Source organism: Berghia stephanieae, chromosome 3 (genome assembly GCF_034508935.2).
Source record: "Berghia stephanieae isolate SIO BIC M18660-M18661 chromosome 3, UCSD_Bste_1.3, whole genome shotgun sequence".
NCBI classification, from domain to species: Eukaryota; Metazoa; Mollusca; class Gastropoda; order Nudibranchia; family Aeolidiidae; genus Berghia; species Berghia stephanieae.
Genome location: NC_088362.1, coordinates 56,332,568 through 56,357,567, shown reverse-complemented (window position 1 = coordinate 56,357,567; position 25,000 = coordinate 56,332,568). Strand labels below are relative to the sequence as shown.

Below are 25,000 nucleotides of genomic sequence, written 5' to 3'. Positions count from 1 at the left end.
TTTTTGCCAACAGGGCAACTCATATGGTTGGTGCTAACATAGCTAATTATTATTTGTGTTCGGATGTTTTCTTACTTGTAACTCATTAACTATAAATTCTGATGTTGCGCAGTTGTTGCGTAGCACGAAGGAAGTTGGTTACGTAAGTTGTTTGCCCGTTTGCTGGACATAATCAATAACTATAAAACTTAACCCAAGTTGTTGAATGTATTGGATTTACGGTCGATATTTATATTAAACGTGATAATTATCGGTGCATTTGTAACAAGTATTGGGTACCTATATCTCGTGACAACAACAGTCTCTACGGATTCTATAATAAACTGAGTGAGTACTTTTTACTGGAATAAAAAAAGATATTAACGATATTTTCTTTAATCCCATTTTATTCATGTATTTAATTAATTTGACAATTTATAAAATATATAAAGAAAAATAAAATGTGTAAATGTGTTTCGTATAAAAGGCGAACAAAACAACACAAACAACGTTTCAGCCCTTGGCCTTCGTCAGGAAACAAACAATCGAGACACACAAAAAAATATATGATTACATAAATTCAGATTTTGTCTTAAAATAATTGTGTTCTGATTGTTTGTCTCTCTTGACATAGGTCAAGCGACGAAAGGTTGTCAAGATCATCTTCTGTTATCCAATTTTATCTGAGTTACTTTTGTTCACTTTTATATTTTTCTCTCCACGTTCAATTGAGTTTGACACCAAATGAGAACGTCCAAATTCGATGACTAATTCAAAAAATGTTCATTTAATGAAACGCCCATCATACTTCGTATTTCAATCATTTCTCCTCATCCACCATCTCCTCTTCCTTGTACCACCTTATCTAAATATATTCCACTTTTGTAGGAATAACACACACACACACACGTATATATATATATATATATATATATATATATATATATATATATATATTCAACAAGCCACAACACATAACAAACCAAACTCATGTAACACACAGTCCTGACGATGGCTAAAAGGGCCTGAAATATCGATGTAGACTGACTCCAACATTGTGGTATATATTAAAGATTAAAAAGTTAGCTCAGGATAGAGAAGGATGGAAACTGTTTGTCTGTGGCCTATACCCTGACCCAGGGTGAAAAAGGCAATGATGATGATGATGATGATGATGATGATGATGATGATGATGATGATGATATATGTATATATATATATATATATATATATATATATATATGTGTGTGTGTGTGTGTGTGTGTGAGTGTGTCTATGTGTGTGTGTGTTTATGTAGATGAAGAGGCTTTTGCGTCTTATAATCCATGCACATCTCCATTCTATACCTGACATTTGTTTTTCTAATGCTCCGTTGTTAATAACATTCCTTTCACATTTCCTGAATTATAATAATATAATCAACGTATCACCTGTAATGGTGAAATTGGAAATAATTTGAAAGAATGATAAGAAAGAAACGAGGGAAAGGCATGATGTAAGAACACACTGTGTGGTAGGAATGATAGATACGCTTGCATCTTATTATTATTATGGTTTATGGATGCTTCTCAAGAATGTGTCACGCTTGGATAAAGTGTCAGTTTGCATATCAGATCTTTTACTTTTTTGGTTTCTTGAATTTATCAGCATTGTTCTTCTCTTCTTGACAAACAATTATCTTACCTCCCTGCGTGACTCGGTTGATTCCGTAACTGTCAGTCAATTATCATACGAGGACGAGAGACGCATGCGCACAACCAACATGACGTTCTCTCTCTAATAACTTTTCCGCCGGTGACGTCACAGACTATGGGCGACGTCCAATCAAGGGACGCTACTCCTCCGCTAATCTCATTCCCTATACAATCAAACAATTTTGAATCATTCTGTTTTATGATAATATGTTTAGATCGAATCTATTCTGATATAAAAAAAGACTCTAATAATGGATAAAGAAACTCATTAAATAAACATTTGGAGATTGATCAAGATAAAAAAAACAAACAAACGAAACTTGTATATTTTGGTTGATATGATATTATGACTATTCAAACTCTACAATAGAGTGAGTTCCAAATTGCTTGCATAGAATTTTCTTCTATTTGATACTATAACAGTGGTGCGTTTATAAAACTTACGACAGAAAGGAAATATAGAGAAGGAAATTTTATTTTTTGTAAAATTAGCTGCTTACCACTAATCTCTAAAATTTTTTGAGATATTGTAAATTTTAGTTTCAGAATATAAAATATTTGTAAACTCGTTTTTTTAAAAAGGCAAATATTTATGTCCATTAAAATAATCAAAACAAACAAACTTGAGATTTTATAAAGTGCAATATCCACTAAACGTACTCAAAGCGCTTTACAACAACGTAACATGCCTGTTAGAAGATGTTACCGTTTCTTTTACCAACAGAGACAACGCTGTTAACGGCCAGATACTCATTTTACACCTGAGTACGATGAGAGCATGTGAGTAAAGAGCTTGTTACAAGGACTCAACTATCGAAGTTCGAACCCATGACCTTCCAATCCGAAAGCCAGTATCATACCACTAGACCACATAGCCGCATCAAAGACTGAAATGATCAATGACCCTAACACATTTTAAACAACTGATATCAGAAAGCAATTTTATTAGCACAGGCTTCGGTGGTATATAAAACCATAAATGGCTAACAAAACTGTAACAACCAGAAACGACTTAAAGCTACAGTGATGATGGCGACGACGACGACGATGATGATGATGATGATGATGGTGATGATTATGATGATAATGATGATGATTATGATGATGATGATGATGATGATGATGATGATGATGATGATGATGATGTTGGTGATGCTGATGATGATGATGACGATGATGATGATGGTCATGATGATGATGATGATGATGCTGATGATGATAATGATGATAATACTTATGATGATTAGTATGGTGATAAGATGTAGGTAAAGAGCCTTTTCCAAGGACTCAACTTCGCAGTGCACGGAGTTGAACTCTAAACGAGACCCACAAATCACAAACCACAGCAACACAACGCATATCCACACATACCTCGTTAAACGTCTTGTTTGTTATGCACTCAATTAAATATAGGTATAAAATTATCATAATGTAAACCTGAATGAAATCGACAGCCGGAATAATATCGATTCAAACACAATATAACATGTCATACCTACACTGCCTTACTCTGAACAATTACATTTTAAAATTTTGGCCAGAAAACTCGTCCTTTAAATTTCGATTGATTAAAATGAACAACATATTGCCAAAAACTCAAATCTATGGGCTTTCATGAAGTCCCCAAATTTGAGAGTTTTTGACAATATAAGGGTCATTTTAATCGATCGATATTTGAAGGAAGAGTTTTCTGGCCAAAATGTTTAAAGTGTGTTTTTTTTCAGAGCACGCAGTACATATTGAACAAAATGGACTTGGCATAATAAGGTTATTATAGTAGAATCACCTGACACAATATAACCTGCAGTACTAAAGCCATTGAAGACGCAATCAGTGTTTAGATATTAATGTTGATACCCCACTCTGTATCGCGTTTGTGTTCTTGAATATCAACATATCCATAATTTCTGAAAGCACAGTTAGAAACGAATGGCGCATAGTTTATCAGAAATAATGATAATAATAATAATAATAATAATAATAATAATAATAATAATAATAATAATAATAATAATGATGATGATGATGATGATGATGATGATGATGCTGATGATGATGATGATGATGATAATGATGATAAAAATAATAATAAAGATGATGATGATGATGATGATGATGATGATGATGATGATGATGATGATGATGATGATGATGATGATGATGATGATGATGATGATGATGATGATAATGATAATAATAATATTAGGATGATAATAATAATCATCAGCATCGTCATCATTTTCATCATCACCATCACCATCATCCTCATCATCATCTTTATCATCAGAAAAATTTTAGAGAAGAGAAAACTGTGTGAGTCGTTCTTCTTTAACCACGATGAAACATACCTAAGATAAATAAAAAATTGTTTAAAATATACAAATAATTGTTGCCGAATTTATAAGGAATAGTCTCTTCCCAGCATATTTTGGTCGTAGCCACTACGATTACAATCATCATTCTTTGTCCAAAGTAACTAACATAAAGGAAAATTATGGTTTAGGTACTTTGCAATGAAAGTCTATGGTCAATTTCAAGTGGACATACCTTTAATTCATCTTTGGACAGGGTCAGGGGATTTGGTGTGATAATGTAGAGAGACTCTTTCCAGCATATTTTGGCCATAGTCACTATGATCACAATCATCATTGTTTGTCTTAAGTAACTAGCATAAAGGAAAAGTAATGTGATGGGTACTTTGCAATGACAGTCGATGGTCATCTCCAAGTGGACATACATTCAATTCATCTTTGGACAGGATCAGGAAATTTGGTGTGATAATGTAGAGAGACTCTTCCTATTATCCAGGCTACTAAAGAAACATGATACGTCCATTAAATACTGACGTTTGATGCCACTACAGTAATTTTCTCATGGTCTTTAACGGCCCTCAGCGTCATAAAGTGATCTGAGCCGCCATGAAACTAGACATTCTGCGGTACCCTGGAAAAAAACAAACAAACACATATTTAAAAATGTGGCCAGAAAACCCTCCATCCTTCAAATATCGATCGATTTAAATGACTCTCATCTTGGCAAAAAAACTCTCAAACCCGGGACTTCGGCGAAGTATTCCTTAGTCCCAGGTTTGAGAGTTTATGCCAAGATGAGAGTCATTTAAATCGATCGATATTTGAAGGACAAGTTTTCTGGCCAAATTGTTAAAAGATGTGTTTTTCCAGAGTATGGCAAACATGGTCTTCTTTTATAATACCCATGGTTTCCGCTGTTAAGAAGATCCATGCAATTATAAAGGGTAACAACAAGATATGAAGTGAGTAGAAAAGTGCCAAAAGACAGGAGAGAATAAAAAATTTTCGCGGCGGTGGTGGGGTTTGAACCTGCGACCTTATTGGTACGACAACTCCGCCTGGCAGGTGAGAGCGTGGCTCTACCGTGTGAGCTATCCACGAACACAAAAATATTCGTATCAAACCCAAGTCATTTCTAGATCCCTCTCTCACCCACTTCTGGAGACCGCCGATTCGTTCGCACACCACCATCGCGAAGTTATTTTGACCAGCAGTTAAGCTTAATAGCCAATATTCTCAACATATCTATTGTCTTCTGGCACTTTTCTACTCACTTCATATCTTGTTGTTACCAACATAAGTGCCTGCTCCACTCACTTTTCTGAATTATAAAGGGCAATGCTAGCATGGTGGATCTGGCGTATCAATGCCTTCATGGTTATTGGGGATGGACAAGGATGACATTTACTGAATACAAATTGTTATAAGATGGGGGCGAATGCCCGAGTGGTTATGATGATATTGCACTGTGAACCGGAAGGTCCGGGTTCAAGCGACGTTTTAGATACATTCGTTTGTTTTTTTCTTGGGCAAGCATTTTAACCCCCAATTTGCTCACTTTGCATGACACAACGTTGACTTTAGACATTTGTTTGATGGATAATCTATATTCCTTCATGTAATGCCTAGGCGACGGCATATAAAGATGCTTTCGCCGAGTGGTTAAGACATTGCACTGTCACCCGGAAGGCACTTTCGTTTTTTTTTTCTTCCTTGAGCAAGATTATTAATCCCCAATTTGCTCACTTGGACAACATGGGTAATTCCTGTTGAGATCAGACATCTTGTTTGATGAGTTATCTATATTCCTTCGTGGAATGCCTAGGCGACGATACTTATGATGTCGTGGCGGAAGGGCACAATTTAAATTTTTAAAAATTATATTCAAGATACAGACCGCCTATTTAATTATGATATGGAACGCCTGTATAAAGACAACGCTGTACTTTCATTCATTGTCTTATTGTCATGTGTCATCGTAAAAATCCGAGAAGCAACCGACTGATACAAGAAAAGTAAAATAAAATATAGTCAAGGACAAAACAAAATAAAAGCAAAAACGAAACACTAGAAAGCATCCCCATAATATTAAGAAAAATAATCATCATATTAATAGTGTGAATTATAATAATAATAATAATAATAATAATAATAATAATAATAATGATGATAAAATAATAATAATAATAATAATAATAATAATAATAATAATAATAATAATAATAATAATAATAATAATAACAATAACAATAATAATAATAATAATAATAATAATAATAATAATAATAATAATAATAATAATAATAATAATAATAATAATAATAATAATAATAATAATAATAATAATAATAATAATAATAATATACGAGTACAAACGTGAATCTTTAATCCGAAGTTGAGTTATTGATCGGCTATGTGGTCTTGTGGTAGAACACTCGCTTTCGGATCGGAAGGTCCTGGGTTCTAGCCTCACTCGACGCATAGTTGAGTCATTGGAAAAGGCTCTTTACTCATATATTCTATCACCGTAATCTTTTGTAAAATGAGGACCTGGCCCTTAACAGCGTTGTCACTGTCGGAAAAAATGTAATATCGCCTAACATGCATCATGTTTTGTCCTGCATGTTAAGTGTTGCTGTTTGTCAGAGACCTCCTTTAAAGCGCTTTGAGCACGTTGAGTGGATACTGCGCTATATAAAAGCTCAAGTTATTTTTGTTTTATCCGGTGTGACTGGCATAACGTAAATTATATTGAAGCCTTTAAATCACTCAATTGTTCTTTAGATTTTTTTGAAACCTAGGAATAACAACTCGTTTTATAAATGAGAGATGAATTACCAAACCCAAATGAAAAGAAAGGAATAAACAGAACATCTAAAACCCTTTGAATTTGACATTTCCATCGCTCTTGGGTTATGGGATTTCAGATTTCTTTGAGATCATATCAAAACGTCAAATTTCCGAAAATACTTTGAAGTGACTTTGTATTTGTTAGAACTTTAATCAGTTAAATGCCGTACTCCAGAAAAACAAATATTTAAAAATTTGGCCAGAAAATTCGTCCTTCAAGTATCGATCGATTAAAATGACTCTCGTCTGGGCAAACACTCTCAAACCTGGGTTAAGGGAAGATCTCAAGAGGTCCCAGGTTTGGGGATTTTTTTTGCCAAGACGGAGCCCTTTTGAATCGATCGATATTTGAAGGACTAGTTTTCTGGCCAAATTATTAAATTCGTTCTTTTCCAGAATACGGCAGTTAAAACTGGTTAATATCCTTTATAAAAATATCCTTCGATCAAAGAATCGTTAAGATTATATCGTTGTCATTTTAAACCAAATAGAAAAACAAGTATTGAAATCACCAAACAAAACTAAACAATGCTTTGATTTGTAGTTTACAGTCTTGAGTGAAGAAGGATATCGATGTCTAATATCCGAGCCGTCACTTGAAAACGTCGCTCCATCAAATTAACTCTATTATTCACGACTCAATCTCGATCAAAGGAACAGAAAATAAAGGGGAGACAAAGATGTTAAGTTAATTTTAAAGAAAATGGAAAAATAATTTTTTTTTAAAATAGAAAAGATAAATAAATAAATAATAAAATTCACTTTATTTATTCCATAGGGGAAAATTGTCTCTTGGGGCTATTCTAAGAGAAGACTGGAATAACCCAGGCGTCAGCCGCAATGCAGCGCCGCAAATTGAGCTAGGGCGAGGTAACTTGCTCAAGGCCACACAAGGCAGCGGCAGGTGATCGAACTCGGTAACTTTCGGATACGCAGCAAAGACCATACCGCTGTGCCACGCTGGGGGAAAATAGATATTCATCACTGGTCGTTTTATTTTGGTGGGAGTTACGATAGCCAAGTTGACAGATCGCTCACCTCTAAAGCAATGGGGCAAGATTTGATCTCATTTTGAGTCGAGGTTTTTAACTGACTCCATTTTATGACCGTAGCCTATGTCCCAACACTACGACTTTGTTGTTTTTTTTTTACGTCATTTATAGATAGAACGAAGATGACGGCACTCAGGTCTTTGTTATTGTTTTTGTCACCCATGTGTATGAGTAATTCTCACTTAACTATTAATCAAACTATAAACGTTTAAGGTTAAACATAGTTTTGTGTACGTTATAATTCCGGATGGCAATGTTGTGAGTTTCTAAGCCAAGCGCACAGCATGGTATAGGTAAGCGCATCGCCTAGTAAGTTGTTGGTAGTGCTTTAAAGTAAGGAACAATAAATGATCCCATTGGTTGAACTATTGAATACAATTTACGATTTGTTTTATTTTTTGGTTGACGACTTGTATTTTGACGTTATACTTTTTGGTCAAAGTCGGGGTAACAGTTTAAAAAGGATACGGTCTGACACCTTTTAAAGCGCTTTGAGCACTTTAGTGGGTATTGCGTAACATAAATAAGCTCACATTCATTCCAATTCCCTTCAGCTTAATTTCTATTACCCAGTGTTCAATTTGAGGCTGTTATAAATAATGGCCTCAATGACCTAGTAAAACTACACCTCAACAAAATAAGAGGAAGCCACCAATGTTTATGGTTCCCCAGTTGTTATCGTTCATATCATCGATATTGAGACACTAGAATAGGCTCACATCTCCAATGAACGAAAAAATATTCTGTGGTCTGTAAAATCTTCAAAATTGATTTAACAGACTTAAAAGGAAGAAGAAAAAGAAGAAGATGATGATGATGATGATGATGATGATGATGATGATGAAGAAGAAGAAGAAGAAGAAGAAGAAGAAGAAGAAGAAGAAGAAGAAGAAGAAGAAGAAGAAGAAGAAGAAGAAGATTTTGTTTTCAGCAAGTTCGCTAGAGTTAATAACAAAGTTGATCCAAAGACTGAATTTCTGTCACCAATATATATATATATATATATATATATATATATATATATATATATATATATATATATATCAGAAACAGCTAAAAACTAATGGAAATAATCATATCTATATCATTTATAGAATTTTATGGATTACATACATCGATTGTTATTTAATTGTGTTGAACTGTACGTATTACTTATAGCACTTATTATCCGAACACGTATGCGCGTGGTCTAACATTGGACTCTATTCGGATTTAAGAGTGTTTTCATAACAACAATGAGTCAATAATGATCTGGGTTATTAGACCTGCAAATATATATATATATATATATATATATATATATATATATATATATATATATATATATATATATAAACATTTCAAGTATAATTATGATTAACTTCTACAATGGCTAGCACTATTCAGTATCTGATACTGAATAGTGGTTTTGCACTATTCAGTATCAGATACTGAATAGCGGTTTTCCTCATACTGAATAGTGGTTTTGTACTATTCAGTATCTGATACTGAATAGTGGTTTTGTACTATTCAGTATCTGATACTGAATAGTGGTTTTGTACTATTCAGTATCTGACACTAAATAGTGGGTTTGCACTATAATACGGTGTTTTTTTTTCCGAAACCTGACAAAGTTATGGGAAGAGGGCAGCTGTGGGAGTGAATCTGGGACTTAGAGAAGTGTACACCTGTGGGGAGTGAACCTGGGACTGGGTTTCGGCGGGTTTCGTAATAAAAAGCAATTACTTCTTTACGAAACCCGACGACACCTGGCAATATCCGACAAAGTTATGGGGGGGGGGGGGGTAGGCAGCAGCGTGTGTGAATGTGTGTGTGTAAGGGGGGGGGGGGGGGGGGGATGAACCTGAGATTCAGGGAAGTGTACACTAGTGGGGAGTGAACCTGGGACTCTGGGTTTGGTAAAACAGCAATAACAAAATAGGGGGGGGGAGGGGGGGGGTTACTTTTTTACGAAACCCGACAATATGCGGCAAAGTTGTGGCAAGTAGGCAAAGCATGGGGACTGAACCTGAGACAGTGAAGTGTACACCAGTGGGGAGTGAACCTGAGACTATGGTTTTCGGCGGGCTTCAGCTAATTTCATATAAAAGCAATTACTTTTTGACAAAACCCGACGAAACCTGGCAATATCTGAGAAAGTTATGGGTAGTAGGCAACAGTGGGGAGTGAACCTGAGATTCGGGGAAGTGAACACCAGTTGGGAGTGAACCTGGGTCTGGGTTTCGGCGGGTTTTGTAAAAAAAAAAAAAAAGCAATTACTTTTTGTTTACGAAATGCGTCAAATTCCAAGAAAATGGGGCAAAGTTATCGAAAGTAGGCAAATAATGGGGATTGATCCTGAGACTACGGGAAATGTACACCAGTGGGGAAAGAACCTGAGACTATGGTTTTCAGCGGGTTTCAGTGAGATTCAATTAATAGCAATTACTTTTTTACGAAACCCGGCAATATCCGACAAAGTTATGGGAAGTAGGCAACAGTGGGGAGTGAACCTGAGACTCAGGGAAGTATACACCAGTGGGGAGTGAACCTGAGACTCTGGTTTTCAGCGGGTTTCAGCGAGTTTCATATAAAAGCAATTGCTTTTTCACGAAACCCGGCAATATCCAACAAAGTTGTGGGAAGTAGGCAACAGTGGGGAGTGAACCTGAGACAGGGAAGTGTACACCAGTGGGGAGTGAACCTGAGACTATGGTTTTTGGGAGGTTTCAGCGAGTTTCACATAAAAGCAATTACCTTTTTACGAAACTCGGCAATATCCGACAAAGTTATGGGAAGTAGGCAACATTGGGGGGTTAACTTGAGATTCATGGAAGTGTACACCCGTAGGGAGTGAACCTGAGACTCTGGTTTTCGGCGGGTTTCAGCGAGTTTCATATAAAAGCAATTACTTTTTTACGAAACCCGACGAAACCTGGCAATATCCGACAAAGTTATTGAAGTAGAAAACAGTGGGGGTGATCCTGAGATTCAGGGAAGTGTACATTTGTGGGGAGTGAACCTGAGACTCTGGTTTTCAGCGGGTTTCAGCGAGTTTCACATAAAAGCAATTACTTTTTTACGAAACCCGACGGAACCTGGCAATATCCGACAAAGTTATTGAAGTAGGCAACAGTGGGGAGTGAACCTGAGATTCATGGAAGTATACACCAGTGGGAGTGAACCTGAGACTCTGGTTTTCAGCGGGTTTCAGCGAGTTTCATATAAAAGCAATTGCTTTTTTACGAAACCCGGCAATATCCAACAAAGTTGTGGGAAGTAGGCAACAGTGGGGAGTGAACCTGAGACAGGGAAGTGTACACCAGTGGGGAGTGAACCTGAGACTATGGTTTTCGGGAGGTTTCAGCGAGTTTCACATAAAAGCAATTACCTTTTTACGAAACCCGGCAATATCTGACAAAGTTATGGGAAGTAGGCAACATTGGGGGGTTAACTTGAGATTTATGGAAGTGTACACCCGTAGGGAGTGAACCTGAGACTCTCGTTTTCGGCGTGTTTCAGCGAGTTTCATATAAAAGCAATTACTTTTTTACGAAACCCGACGAAACCTGGCAATATCCGACAAAGTTATTGAAGTAGACAACAGTGGGGGGTGATCCTGAGATTCAAGGAAGTGTACATTTGTGGGGAGTGAACCTGGGACTCTGGATTTTGTAAAAAAGCAATACCAAGGGGGAGGGGGAATTACTTTTTTACGAAACCCGCCAAAACCCGACAAAGTTATGGGAAGCAGGCAGCAGTGGGGAGTGAATCTGGGATTCGGACACCAATGAGGATTAATCCTGGGACTGCGAAAGGCTGATACCAGTGGACAGTGAGCTCAGAATGTACTTTTATTTCGAAACCTACCGAAATTGTCAAAAGTTATGGGAAGTGGGCACCATTGGGCAATGAACCGGGACTCAGGGAAGTGCACACTGGTTGGGAGTGAACCTGGGACTGTGAGAAGAGGATATCAGTGAAAATGAACCTGGGACTATGGAAGATGGATACCAGTGGGAAATGAACCCGGACTATGGGAGTTGGGTAACAGACGAGAATGAAGCAATTACTTTTTTACGAAACCCGTCGAAAAACCACAGACTTAGGTTTACTCCCCAATAGTGTACACTTCCCTGAGTCTCGGGTTCACTCCCCCACTGTTGCCTACTTTCTTTCCATAGCTTTGTCGGATATTGTCGGGTTTCGTAAAAAAAGTAATTGCTTTTTTTTTTTTACGAAACCCAGTCCCAGGTTCACTCCCCACTGCTGCCTACTTCCCATAACTTTGTCAGGTTTCGTCGTGTTTCGTAAAAAAAAGAAACACCCCTAAAAATACCACGTGTATTCAGTAAATAGATGTCAATTGTTGTCTAATATTCAGTATCTATTTAAATTATTATTATTATTATTATTATTATTATTATTATTATTATTATTATTATTTATTATTATTATTATATTATTATTATTATTATTATTATTATTATTATTATTATTATTTTTATTTTTATTTTTATTATTATTATTATTATTATTATTATTATTATTATTATTATTATTATTATTATTATTATTATCATCATCATTATTATTATTATTTTTTTTTTTATTATCACGTAAATTTTAATATAATACGGCAATTAATTCACGGAAGTACATCGCTCAATTAAAAATGGCAGAAAGTCTGGCCACATATTTATAATGAATCGGGTTTGTCTTAGATGACAAAACAAACAAACAAACAAACAACAACAACAACAAATGAGACAAACAGAAAAAAAGCAAGATGTTAAAAAGTAATAAACAATAGAAGAGCACAATAATGAAAAACAACAACGAGATTATAACACATAAAAGATATTCGTAATAAATCGATAACTGATTAAATTACTCCAACTACTTGATTTAAAAATAATAATAATCATAATCACATAATAATGATGACGATGACGTTTACAACAACAACAATAATAATAATAATAGTAAGTACAAAATATAATAATAATAATAATAATAATAATAATAATAATAATAATAATAATAATAATAAATAATGATAATAGTAATAATAATAATAATAATAATAATAATAATAATAATAATAATAATAATAATAATAATAATAATAAAAGAACAATAGCATAATATCAACATTAAAGTATATTATAAGCAAATAAAATTATTAAAAGAAAAGTTTTAAAAATATAAATAGACAGAAGGAATTTAAAAAATATTGGGGGAAAAAAAAAAAGTTATCCCTGTCGGGATTTGAACTCTCGAACCTTAAGCTCAGAGTCAAACAGCTTATATCCACCAAGCCATGGTGTCACCGGACATTTAGTGACATTTAATCATGTCTATTTAGACATTGAAAAATGTATTTGAATGCCACTCTTACTTTTATATTTTGAACTATGTTAATTGCACACTAGCAGAAATTAAAAAATTACGATCGAAATATTTTTACAACTTTGAATCGGGCTGTCAGTTACTGCACGTGTTCAATCTGGAAGTAGGTTAGCAGTTTATTTACATTCAACCGAGATTGTCGCACTTTTCACTCTCTCTTTAAAAAAGAGTTCCTTGTGGATACTGAATAGTGGCAAAGCACTATTCAGTATCTGATACTGAATAACCACTTCGTTCTACAATATTGTTTCAAGCGATAGCTCTCATCAGGAAGTGGAAGCGAAAGTAGATTGTTGTGTTTTTCGTATTTTTCTGGATTCGTGTTTATCGAGATATATATATATCCCCTAGCTTGTTTATAGAGCATTTCTACTGATTCCGAAGCAAATGTATATAGTTGTCCTATCAAATATTATGATGAGTAGATAGTCATGAACTATAACTAAAAAAAAAACCTGCATGAAAACTATACCGTTAAAGTTAATGGATGCTGAAATCCGATAGGAGAAAACATGAAATTCTATCCTATTTGTTAATGACGAGATGGAATTAAAATGAGTTAACTCACTCGACCCTAACACCGATTATATCCGTAGTATCCCCGGGTTTACTTTTACCCGATGCCTATTTATTATATTTTTCTGAGACAAATTATATTTACATGTTAATGGTAGTTAAATAAAACTATCTATACACATGCTCATTGTTAATACATTTTTTTCCAATTTTGAAAAGTAGTAAAAGTCTCTAGAATTGAGTGAGTTAAATTACAAAATATGTTTTTACCACTTACTTTTTAGGATTATGATAATATATGATATTTTATTTTCTAATGGGGGTCGCGGTAGCTCAGTTGATAAAGCACTCGCTTCAAACGCAAAAGGACTGTGATCGACTTTGCAGTCGAGAATTTTTTTAATCCCCTTGTCCCCTCAGCAGTGATTGGGTGGCCGAGTCTGTTAGATCTGGCGGAAAGGATATTGCGATAGACTAGCGTCTAGTTAACAAGGCATTGCTATTTTCTGTTTCACGTCATATTAACCGGGATAAACTCCCGGCTCAATGGGCCCAAAGGCTCTGATGGACTCCATTTTAAAAAGGTTCTTAGTATACTGCTATTCCGTATTTATGAGGCTGTGCTGCTATGTTGTCTTGTGGTATGACACTCGCATTCGGATCGGAAGGTCCTGGGTTCGAACCTCTTCGGCGCATAGTTGAGTACCTGGCCGTTAACAGCGTTGTCCTGTCGGAAAAAAATTTGTAATATCGCCTAACAGGCGTCATGTCTCGTTCTACGTGTTATGTGTTGCTGTTGGTCAGGGACCCTTTGTAAAGCTTTTTGAGCACATTTATTGGATATTGCACTGTATAAAGGCAAAAGCTTAAGTTTAAGGACGTAACATTTGCTTAAAAATACTCCAATACTAAGTTCTTAAAAAAATATTACAACAAAATTTTGTTTTCATCAGTTTCTTTGGGTGAAATATTGAAAACTAAAATAATAACAGACGAATCGTGGATATTATGGCTTCTATAAAATATTTAAAAAGTGTGGACAGAGTATCAAATTTGTTCTCACATTATCGACACTTAAAAAAGATATATAAGTACTATAATTTTGATGCTAGATTGTCAGGGTTTTTTTACGACAGGGACAACGCTGTTGATTGACGACCTGGTACTCATATTACACCAAGGTGCGGTGAGAGACTCAACTCCAATGACTCAACAATGCGCCGCTCAGAGCGGAACTCGAACCCTGGAACCCCGAACCTTCCGGTTAGAAGGCGAACATCATAATAATAATATCACTATCGAGACTACATTGCCGCACAAAATAACTTTGTCCTGGAGTATTAATGTGGCGAAACGACATTTTTGCACAATCTCATTAATTTATGGTACAATCTTTGAAAGGTTTCAGTTTTACAGTTTAACAGTAAATAGGTTTGAAAATGTGACCTGTCGTCTCATGTGTGCGGCTATGTGGTCTAGTGGTATGACACTCGCTTTCTGATGGGAAGCACCTGGGCTATAGCCTCGCTCGGCGCATAGTTGAGTCCTTGGAAAAGGCTCTTTATTCACATTCTCTCACCGTACTCAGGTGTAAAATGAGTACCTGGCCGTTAACAGCGTTGCCTCTGTCAGGATAAATTTGTAATATCGCCTAACAGGTATCATGTTTCCTTCTACATGTTACGTGTTGCTGTTGGTTAGGGACCCTTTGTAAAGGGCTTTGAGCACGTTTAGTGGACGGATATAAGCTCATTTTTTTCTTCTTACCAGCAGCATTCTTACACAACTCCATCTACCCGCTGCCGTATCGTATGGTTTGTATATTAGGGACACTTGCCAAACTCGCAATAGGAAACGTAACCGGTTCTTGGCATCCTAAATCTAATATCTATTCTTTGTATGTGCGGGTTGTTTTAACGATGATAGAATATTATTATAATCTGGTCAGAAAACGTTTACTTCAGAAATATAAATAAAATGAATAAATGAATAAATAAATCAATCAATCATTAAATGAATGAATGTGTGAATGAATAGAAAGATAGATAGATAAATAAATAAATGCATAAATAGATAACTAAATAGATAAATAAATATGTAAATAGATCAGTATATACATGAATAAATAAAAAAGAAAAGAAGAAGAAGAAGAAGAAGAAGAAGAAGAAGAAGAAGAAGAAGAAGAAGAAGAAGAAGAAGAAGAAGAAGAAGAAGAAGAAGAAGAAGAATAAGGAGGAGGAGGAGGAGGAGGAGGAGGAGGAGGAGAAGATGAAGAAGATGAAGAAGAAGAAGAAGAAGAAGAAGCTCTATGAGGATTTTTTTCTTTTGAGTCTATTCCAAGAGAATTCTGACATAGCCCAGGCGTAAGATGTGTAGAGCATTACAAAGAAAGTAAAATATATCTTCAGGTCATAGCAATCTAGAGGTCGTTGCTTCACTTTCTTACTCAATTAGGGAAAAAAGCTCAAAATCGGAATGTTGTGCGGCTATTTGGTCTTATGGTATGACACTCGCTTTCGGATCGGAAGGTCCTGGGTTCGACCCTCGCTCAGCGCGTAGTTGAGTTGTTCTTGGAAAAGGCTCTTTACTCACATTCTCTCACCTTCTTAGGTGTAAAATGAGTACCTGGCCGTTAACAGCGCTGTCTCCGTCGGAAAAAAATGTAGGTAATAAAAGCGCCTAACAGGTGTCATGTCTCGTTCTCATGTTACGAATTGCTGTTGGTCAGGGACCCTTTGTAAAGCGCTTTGAGCACTTTAGTGGATATTGCTCTATATAAAAAAGCACAACTAAATGTTCGGGTGATAATTTCAATTTCTTATCCACTGAACAGTCTTGCATTCTTGATGACTTCCAACTTTTTGAACGTCTTTGACAAGCAACTTTTATCACAACTCTAAAACTTTGAAAAGCGATATCAGTTCACCAAACTTTTTCGGTAGGAGGAGAGAGAAGGAAATTCTAAAGACTATCTACTTTAGTTGACGTCGCTCAGGTCTTTGTTATTGCTTTTTGCCATCCGCGTTTATGGGTAATTCTCACTAAACTGTATCAACCTGACTATAAAAGTTCAAGGTAACACATAGTTTTGTGTGTTGGTCCGTTATACATCCAGATTGCAATGTTGTGAGCATTTTTGCCAAGCGCTTGCTATCTATACTTATTTATACAAGTTTTATTGTGGGTGGTGGTTTAGATCAGAATAAAATTACCAACGTGTCATGAATCATAAACATTTGAATTTAATCAAAAATGCCAGGTCACTGTAGGGCATTGGCTCCGTTATTTTATCCGTTTGAAAGATTGAATTGTATGGTAGATACGATAGTCGAGTCGAATTGGATTCAGTAGTCTGATGTTACGCCACCTGGCAACGGCGGCCATCTTGGTTCTAAACAAAGAAAATCATTACTTTTTATTCTTCATGCTGGCTAGAACTTTTCATATGTCTTGTGATCAGAATGTGTAAAAGTCAAAACATGATCAAATTTATGTTTTTTTCCCCCTCTGGATACGCTTTTATGCTCGCCGGAAAAATATGTCATACGGTTCCGCCATTGTTCCGATAGTTTAGAGCCAGTGTTACTAAGTTACCATGCGTCATTAGGAAGGAAGTGACGTTACGACTGTTGAAGAGTATTGATGGTCGTCCGTAGGCATCGTTAACTTATAACCCGACACAAGAACGCAATAAGACATAGTTTGACGTCATCTTTTAGTTGTTGTTTTTTTCACCGTCTAGTGAGTTGACGTTAGTAGTGCTCAAGGAAACAAGTGATTCCATTGGTTGACCTATATATATATATATATATATATATATATATATATATATATATATATATATTAAATACAACTCACGATTTGGTTTCTTTTGTGGCCAAAGACTTGTCTTTTGACGTAGGTTTTTGGTCAGTATTCACGATGGCTACGGGTCGTCCCGCTAAAACCCTGGGTCCAGAGTAAAACCCAAAATAAATGGCGATGGTATTGACGAGAATAATAAAGAGGTTTAGCTGATCATACGTATCACGATTTACATATCACGTATTTATCACATCTCATTCTCATTATACCTAAAGATAGGGCCACTATGCGATGTTTGATTGGGTGTCACAATGTAGGTAAATATTTCCGTAGGCCTGATAAAAATCACATAGCGACAACTATTTTTAAAGTATAATGAGAATTATCATGTGGTAGATACATGATACGTGATTCGTGATGCGTGATACGTAGGATCAGCTAAACCTTTCAAATATATACCGTTGGATAATGTTCTCCAGACAAAAAGAAGATGAAAAGAGCTTTAAATTCTAAGCTACTCGCTTCTACATTGATTTTATCTGCCATTGTTATTTCCCTAAACGCGAACAAACACAACCCGAAACGAAGAATTCTGCCTGTTCCATCTTGGTCATAAGTATTTTACTTCAAACATCAATGGATTATGATAAGGTTCAACTTGTCAGATATGTTAAAAATATAAATATTTCAGTGACCCCCCCCCCCCCCCCCCCAGAAGACCATACAATTTAGAACCATACTATTTCCATCTGAGTGATAATATGATAGAAAAGTAGGACAAAAACTACCAGCCGACGGATTACGCAACGACACTAGACGCATTTCAATACGTTAAATACTATGTATACGTATTCAATGATATAGAGACGTGAAGAAATCAAATTAACATATCAGTGTTGTTATGTCCTGACACTAAAAGGTTTAATAAAGATTTTTATAGAAAAATGGAGGATGTGAAAGGAGACAAAACGTTTAATTTTAGTCCCAACAGAGCCAGAAATAGAAAAAAAATCAACAAAAAACAAAACTATTGAAAAAAAAAACAACAACAAAAGAGAGAGAGAGAGAGAGAGAGAGAGAGAGAGAGAGAGAGAGAGAGAGAGAGAGAGAGAGAGAGAGAGAGAGAGAGAGAGAGAGAGAGAGAGAGAGAGAGAGAGAGAGAGAGAGAGAGAGAGAGAGAGAGAGAGAGAGAGATGTCATTTCATTAAAAAAAAAACTGAGTTAAAAATAGGAATGATTTAATGCTTTGTTGTGTTCTTGACTGCGTCTTACTGACATGTCCCAACGGACTTGGCGACGTTCTTCACGTTTGCTATCATCAATGGTAGTAATTGAATAAAGAAATACTTTGATGAACACAATTTAAGAGTTCATAGCAGGGCCAGGGCTAAGCGGTTCCATAGCATGAAACAGATAGAATTAATCGCTTGTTATATTATTGTGAATAATGGGCTAGCTCAAGAACATTCCGCCATAATATTATCTTCATTTATTCATGTTGCGATGTGCTTCAGTGCATTGGCGATCAAGACTCTCCACTCGTAGCCATCGTTAACTTATAGCCTGACACTCCACTTGGACTGATAGTCGGACGTCAATTTTTTAGGTTTGTGCAGCGTCTAGTGGGTTGTCATTAGTAGTGCTCAAGGAACCAAGTGATCCCATTGGTTGAGCTATTCAATACAACTCATGATTTGTTTTCGCTTGTGGCCAAAGACTTTTCTTTTGACGTCATTTTTTGGTCAGTTTCGGGCTATAAGTTAACGATGGCTACGTTCCACTTCACTCAATCCTGCATCTTCATCAACGTGTCGTTGTTTCTCTCCGTCCCTATCCATTTTGTCAAACAGAATCGGAAAATCACTCTGAGGATTAGCTGCTCCTCCCCTACCCCCATTCACAGAAGAAAAGAATAACCATGAATTTTAGTTTTGGTATCACGCAAGGAGTAGCCACTGCTGATTTAAGAGCTCACAAGAAGTGTAGGGTTTGGTTTCCATTCTTGATTGAGTTGACATTTTTTATGAGCTCCGTCTAACCAACCATATATTAACTCTTGCTATCTTTTTGATGGGATGTTGGTCTATCGTAAAATACTTTCCGCTAGATCTAACAGACCCAGCTACCCAATCACTGCTGATTGAAGTGTGCTATTGGGACTCCACTTTAGTGTCATAAATAAAGGTATTTGAGGAAAAACAATAAAAACAAGACTAAATAATCGAATTTCTATTGTTGCTTTTATCATTGAATTCCAGCTCAGTCGAGTCTTACAGGAATGGGGTTCAACAGTCGTGACGTCGCTTACTTCGTAATGACGCATAGTAACTGGTTCTGAACTATCGGAGCAGTGGCCAACGCCATTATCTCCATCACCGCCCTTATAAAATACTTCTCCGACAAGCATACAAGTGTATCCAGAGGAGAAAAACGTTATAAATCTGATCATTTTTTAACTTGTATACATTCTGATCACATGACATGTGAAAAAGTTCTAGCCAGAAAGAAGAATAAAAAGTACCGATGTTCTTTATTTAGAACCAAGCTGCTGCTTTCTGGGCGGACGTGACATCAGACTATTGAACCTTCATCCAGCTCAGCCCAGTCTTACAGGAATTCTAATAAGTTATAAAACACTTCCCTTGGGGAATGGTCTTGCAAAAATTGAACTTGTAATTCAGAGAGAATTGCCCAAACTATACGACCTTATCGCTTTTCATTAAATTGAAAGTTTCATCTTCTTTTTTTTTATTCGTTGTAATGCTGAGATGGAGCTATCTCTAAATGTGACCCGTCGTCTCAAAACGGTATTCTGCTGTACTCAGGAAAAATCCATTATTTTAAAATTTGGTCAGAAAACTCGTCCTTCAAATATCAATCGATTTAGACTATTCTCATCTTGGCAAAAAAAGAAAAGAAAAGAAAACCTCTCAAACCTGGGACTTCGCGAATTCCCAGGTTTGAAAGTTTTTCTTTGCCAAAATGAGGGTCATTTAGATCGATCGATATTTGAAGGACGAGTTTTCTGGCCAAATTTTAAAATATGGGTTTTTCAAGAGTACGACAGAATACCGTTTTGAGAAGCGCTTTGAGGTTTCGACGAAAGGCGCTATAGAAATATGCTTATTATTATTATTATTATTATTATTATTATTATTATTATTATTATTATTATTATTATTATTATTATTATTATTATTATTATTATCTTGTTTTTTTTTTACATTCAAAATTACTATATTCATTCTCCTCCATAAAAAATATAAACTCAACACAAGTTTGACATTTTTGGGTATAGATTTAATGGGAAGCAGAAGTCGTCACATAAATCTTCCACTACTCCTGTTCAAAAATTTTTGGAAGTGTAAAATCCAGTCCTCCGGAGGACTAAGAATGATAAAGTTACACAGTGAATCAAAAAGTGGCGTAACTAGTCAAGTAGGACAATGTATAGGGCAGATTATTTGGATAACGGGGCATGAAAGAGCAGGGATGGATGATCATATTTGGGAACCAGCATTTATTTTGGCGAGACAATAAGATACCATCCCCTCTGAAACTAAAGGATTAGTTGCACAAAGTATGTATCCAGCACTCCGGAATACTGGTTTCACACTTCCAAGTAGATTGGATACAGTACTTTGACATCACTCTGTTGTTCAGTATTTTCAGCACTTTAACCCTCTCCTTACCAACCATATGAAAATTGTCACATTCGTTACGATCCAACCAGCGACGTTGTAGAGTTCATTTTGCTGATCAATATGATGCATAGAATGTATTTGTTGTTTTCCTGTTTGAGTAAGAAAAGAATATATTATTTGTGTTGGGTAGGGTGAAATTTGGGGGAAAATTCTGAAAATGGCTGGTAAGGAAAGGGTTAATCATCCAACGTATTACCGGTGAGAGGCGATGGGTTTCAATTTATGGTCGCGTTGTTTTGATTCAACACAATGTTGGACTTGGACACAACCCAGAGAATTAATTAACCAGGTAACAGCCGTATTCTGGAAAAACAAAACAAACAAGTATTGAAAAATTTGGCCATAAAACTTGTCTTTCAAATATCGACCGATTTAAATGACCATCATATCTGCAAAATCTCTCAATCCTGGGACTTTAAAGAAAACTTGGCGAAGTCAAAGGTTTGATAGTTTTTGCCAAGATAAAAGTTATTTAAATCGAACGATATTTGAAAGACGAGTTTCCTGGCCAAATTTTTAACTACGTGTTTTTCCACAGTACGGCGATTAACTGGTTGATCGTGTCTCAATGGCAGACTTTAAGAAAAATAAAATAATTTTAAATTAATAAGGAAATGTCTGGTTACTTTCCCAATGGTCATTTTTTGTAGGTATACGATTTGATTGTTGCTTTTTAATTGTACATAAAAGGAACGAAATTGACGTCAGTTGTTGTTTTTAGCCAGACATTTTTATGAGTAGTTCTCAATAAATTATAGCATCCACACCATGAACGTTCAAGTTTGCACATGGTTTTGTGTGTTGGTACGTTATAACCGACTGACGGATGTTATGAGTATTTTAACTAAGCTCATTGCATGAATATGAAGATCTGGTGGGTGGGGTATTTTAATTTTGACCTCTTACCGTTGGGCTGAGGAGATCATGTCTTTAGGTGTCTTCTTGACATCTCCATCAAAAGTATTTTATTTTCCCCCTTTCTTTAATGTTTTCTGTTCTTGTCCTATAGCTGAATTGATAAAATACTCATTTCACACGCTAAAGGACCTGGGTCAGTCACTGTCAGATCTGGCGGAGAGTATTTTGCGACAGACTAGCGTGCCCCATCCAAAGGGTCACGAGCAATTGTTACTTTTAATGTCACGCTATAGAAACTGGGATAAACTCCGGTTCCACGGGCCTTATAGCTCTGAAAGACTACTTTTATGGTGGGCAAAGTGGTCAACACTTTAGGTTACTTCTCTCCTCCATCACTCTTCATTAAAAGCTCTTCCCCATTCTTTAAAGCTTTCTGTTCTTGTTACGACGATCCTTGATCCTTTACCCAAAGACTCATATTTTCGGCTAGAAATGCTATTTCAAGCACCAAGTTAATCCAGACTTAATACCTGTCTATGACGGAGGGGTCATATATATGACCCATCGCCTAAATGCGGTATTGTTTCGGGATGTGGCAAACACGTATGATTCAATAAATTGGGAGCAAACGTGTGATGTCCAACCAAAAACTGGTTCCTATCCCATTGAAAGTGTAAAACCACTCTTCCGGAGGACTGAATACACACCTTGTGTAAATGGTCATCTGGTTTCAGAGTGATGGTTCTTATTTTCTAGTCTAAATATACACAGGTCGTCAATAAAGATAATCCATTTTCGTCGAGGCGACGAAAAAACGATGCTATTTTTAGAAGGCTCTGATCTTCGCTCTTTTACGTTACTGTAATCATAAGAGTCTGCCTATACATCCTGACACTAAAATAGTTATGTCAAGGTTCGTATTTCATATCATATTCATTCTAAATTCAATTTTTGGGGATCCGATTCATCACGACATTATAAAAAAAACATGAGCTTTTATAATGTGCAATATCCACTAAACTTGCTCAAAGAGCTTTACAAAGGGTCCCTGAACACAGCAACACGTAACATGTAGAACGAGACATTAACGCCTGTAAGGCGATATTACATTTTTTTTTCGGACAGAAAAACGCTGTTAACGGTCTGGTACTTATTTTACACCTGAGTACGGTGAGAGAAGTTGAATAAAGAGCCCTTTCCAAGGACTCATCTAGGACCTTCTGATCCGAAAGCGAGTGTCATACCACTAGAACACATAGCCCCACATGGAAGGAACGTACCTGACGTTACTCAGCTCTTTGTTATTGTTATTGGCCAATATTTTTTATGTGTTGTTGTCACTAAATTATATTAACCAGAATATAAACGTTAAAGGCGACACGGCACAGTTTTGTGTGTTGGTACGTTATATACGGTTGGTGGATTTTTAGAGGTATTTTTTAACTTAACTCTATGCATCAATATGTTGTTTTGGTGGTATGAGCTTACCTAAGAACCTCACAAGATTGCCATCCGGAAGTATAACGGATCAACACACAAAACTATGTTTAACCTTGAACGTTTATAGTCTGGTTAATACAGTTTTGTGAGAATTACTCATAGATGGCAAAAAAAAAAACAAAAAAACAACAAAAAAAAAAACATAACAAAACAAAACAAAAAACAAAAACAAAAAAAAAACAAAAAAAAAAAAAAAAATAAGAACAATAACAAAGATCCGAGTGAAGTTAACATAGTTTTATCTATCGGTTGCATTGTCCCACCAAGCAAGAAGAATGAGCAGGCCGTTTCGTTTCCTCGATCACAATTAACCACATTTAGTAACTCCCATTTCAAATGACTTGAGAGACGGCGAGTTAAGAGTCTTGCGCGCGAGCACTGAAACTCCTTTGTACCCTCGGTGAGTAAATTATCGACATTGATGAGTCTGAAGTCCATTCTCCTGGGAAATCTGAAATGGAGAAACGTTTTATGGAATACCGAGCAGCTCAAATTATTTCCGGGTCGAGTAAATTATTCTATGGTAAGACGGCATTATCTCCCCCTGTTTCACTCGGGTGTTGTCTAAATTCACAAGGTGATTAGAAGAATTTAGATGGGTTTGTTTTTTTTTGTCATTGTTGTCGTCGTTATTGTTACTGTTGTTGTTATTGTTGTTATCGTTGTTGTTGTCGTTGTTGTTGTTGTTCTTTTATCGAGGTTGGTCTTTACTTGTTAACAAAATAGTCTGTCTGGGCTTTTAGAGCTATTTTGCCTTAAATAAACTGTCACTGTTTTGGTTATCGATTGGTTTCTAAATTCCCTTTTCTATTGTAAAGGTTCGTGTTCGGAGTAGTTTGATAGACTCCAAAGTGTCTGAGCGTGTGTGTGTATATATATATATATATATATATATATATATATATAATATATATATATATATATGTGTGTGTGTGTGTGTGTGTGTATATGTGTGTACGAGTGTGTATAGATGGAACGAAATTGAAGTCATTATGCTGTTTGTTATTGTTTTAAACAACTATTAATATGATAAGCTCTCATTAAATTCTACAAGTATCAATCATACTATAGATAGTATGCGCTTGGCTAAGAAGCTCATAACATTGCCATCCGGAAGTATAACGGACCAACACACAAAACTGTGAGTATCCATGAACGTTTATAGTCAGGTTAAGACAGTTCAGTGAGCATTACTCATAAACGCGGATGGCAAAAAACAATAACAAAGACCTGAGTGACGTCATCTTCGAACTATCTATAAACGTTTAAGGTTACACACATAGTTTTTGCGTGTTTGTATGTTGGCGTATCTTGTGAGTAAGCCTAAACGCATAGCATCA

At 35.9% G+C, this 25,000-nt stretch overlaps 1 protein-coding gene across 2 annotated transcripts in view; it reads left to right on the top strand.

Annotated features, from left to right (window-relative positions):
* Nucleotides 1–25,000, top strand: part of LOC144968048 (glutamate receptor ionotropic, kainate 2-like) — a 170,114-nt gene that overhangs the window by 20,127 nt on the left and 124,987 nt on the right. Inside the window, exon 1 of one of the 2 annotated variants that reach the window (XM_078906009.1) lies at nucleotides 1–327. This exon is cut by the window's left edge and continues 59 nt beyond it. The exons of the other annotated variant lie outside the window; for it this stretch is intronic. The gene's annotated coding sequence lies outside the window, so the exon portion shown is untranslated. The remainder of the gene's footprint in view (nucleotides 328–25,000) is intronic. 2 annotated transcript variants of the gene reach the window in all.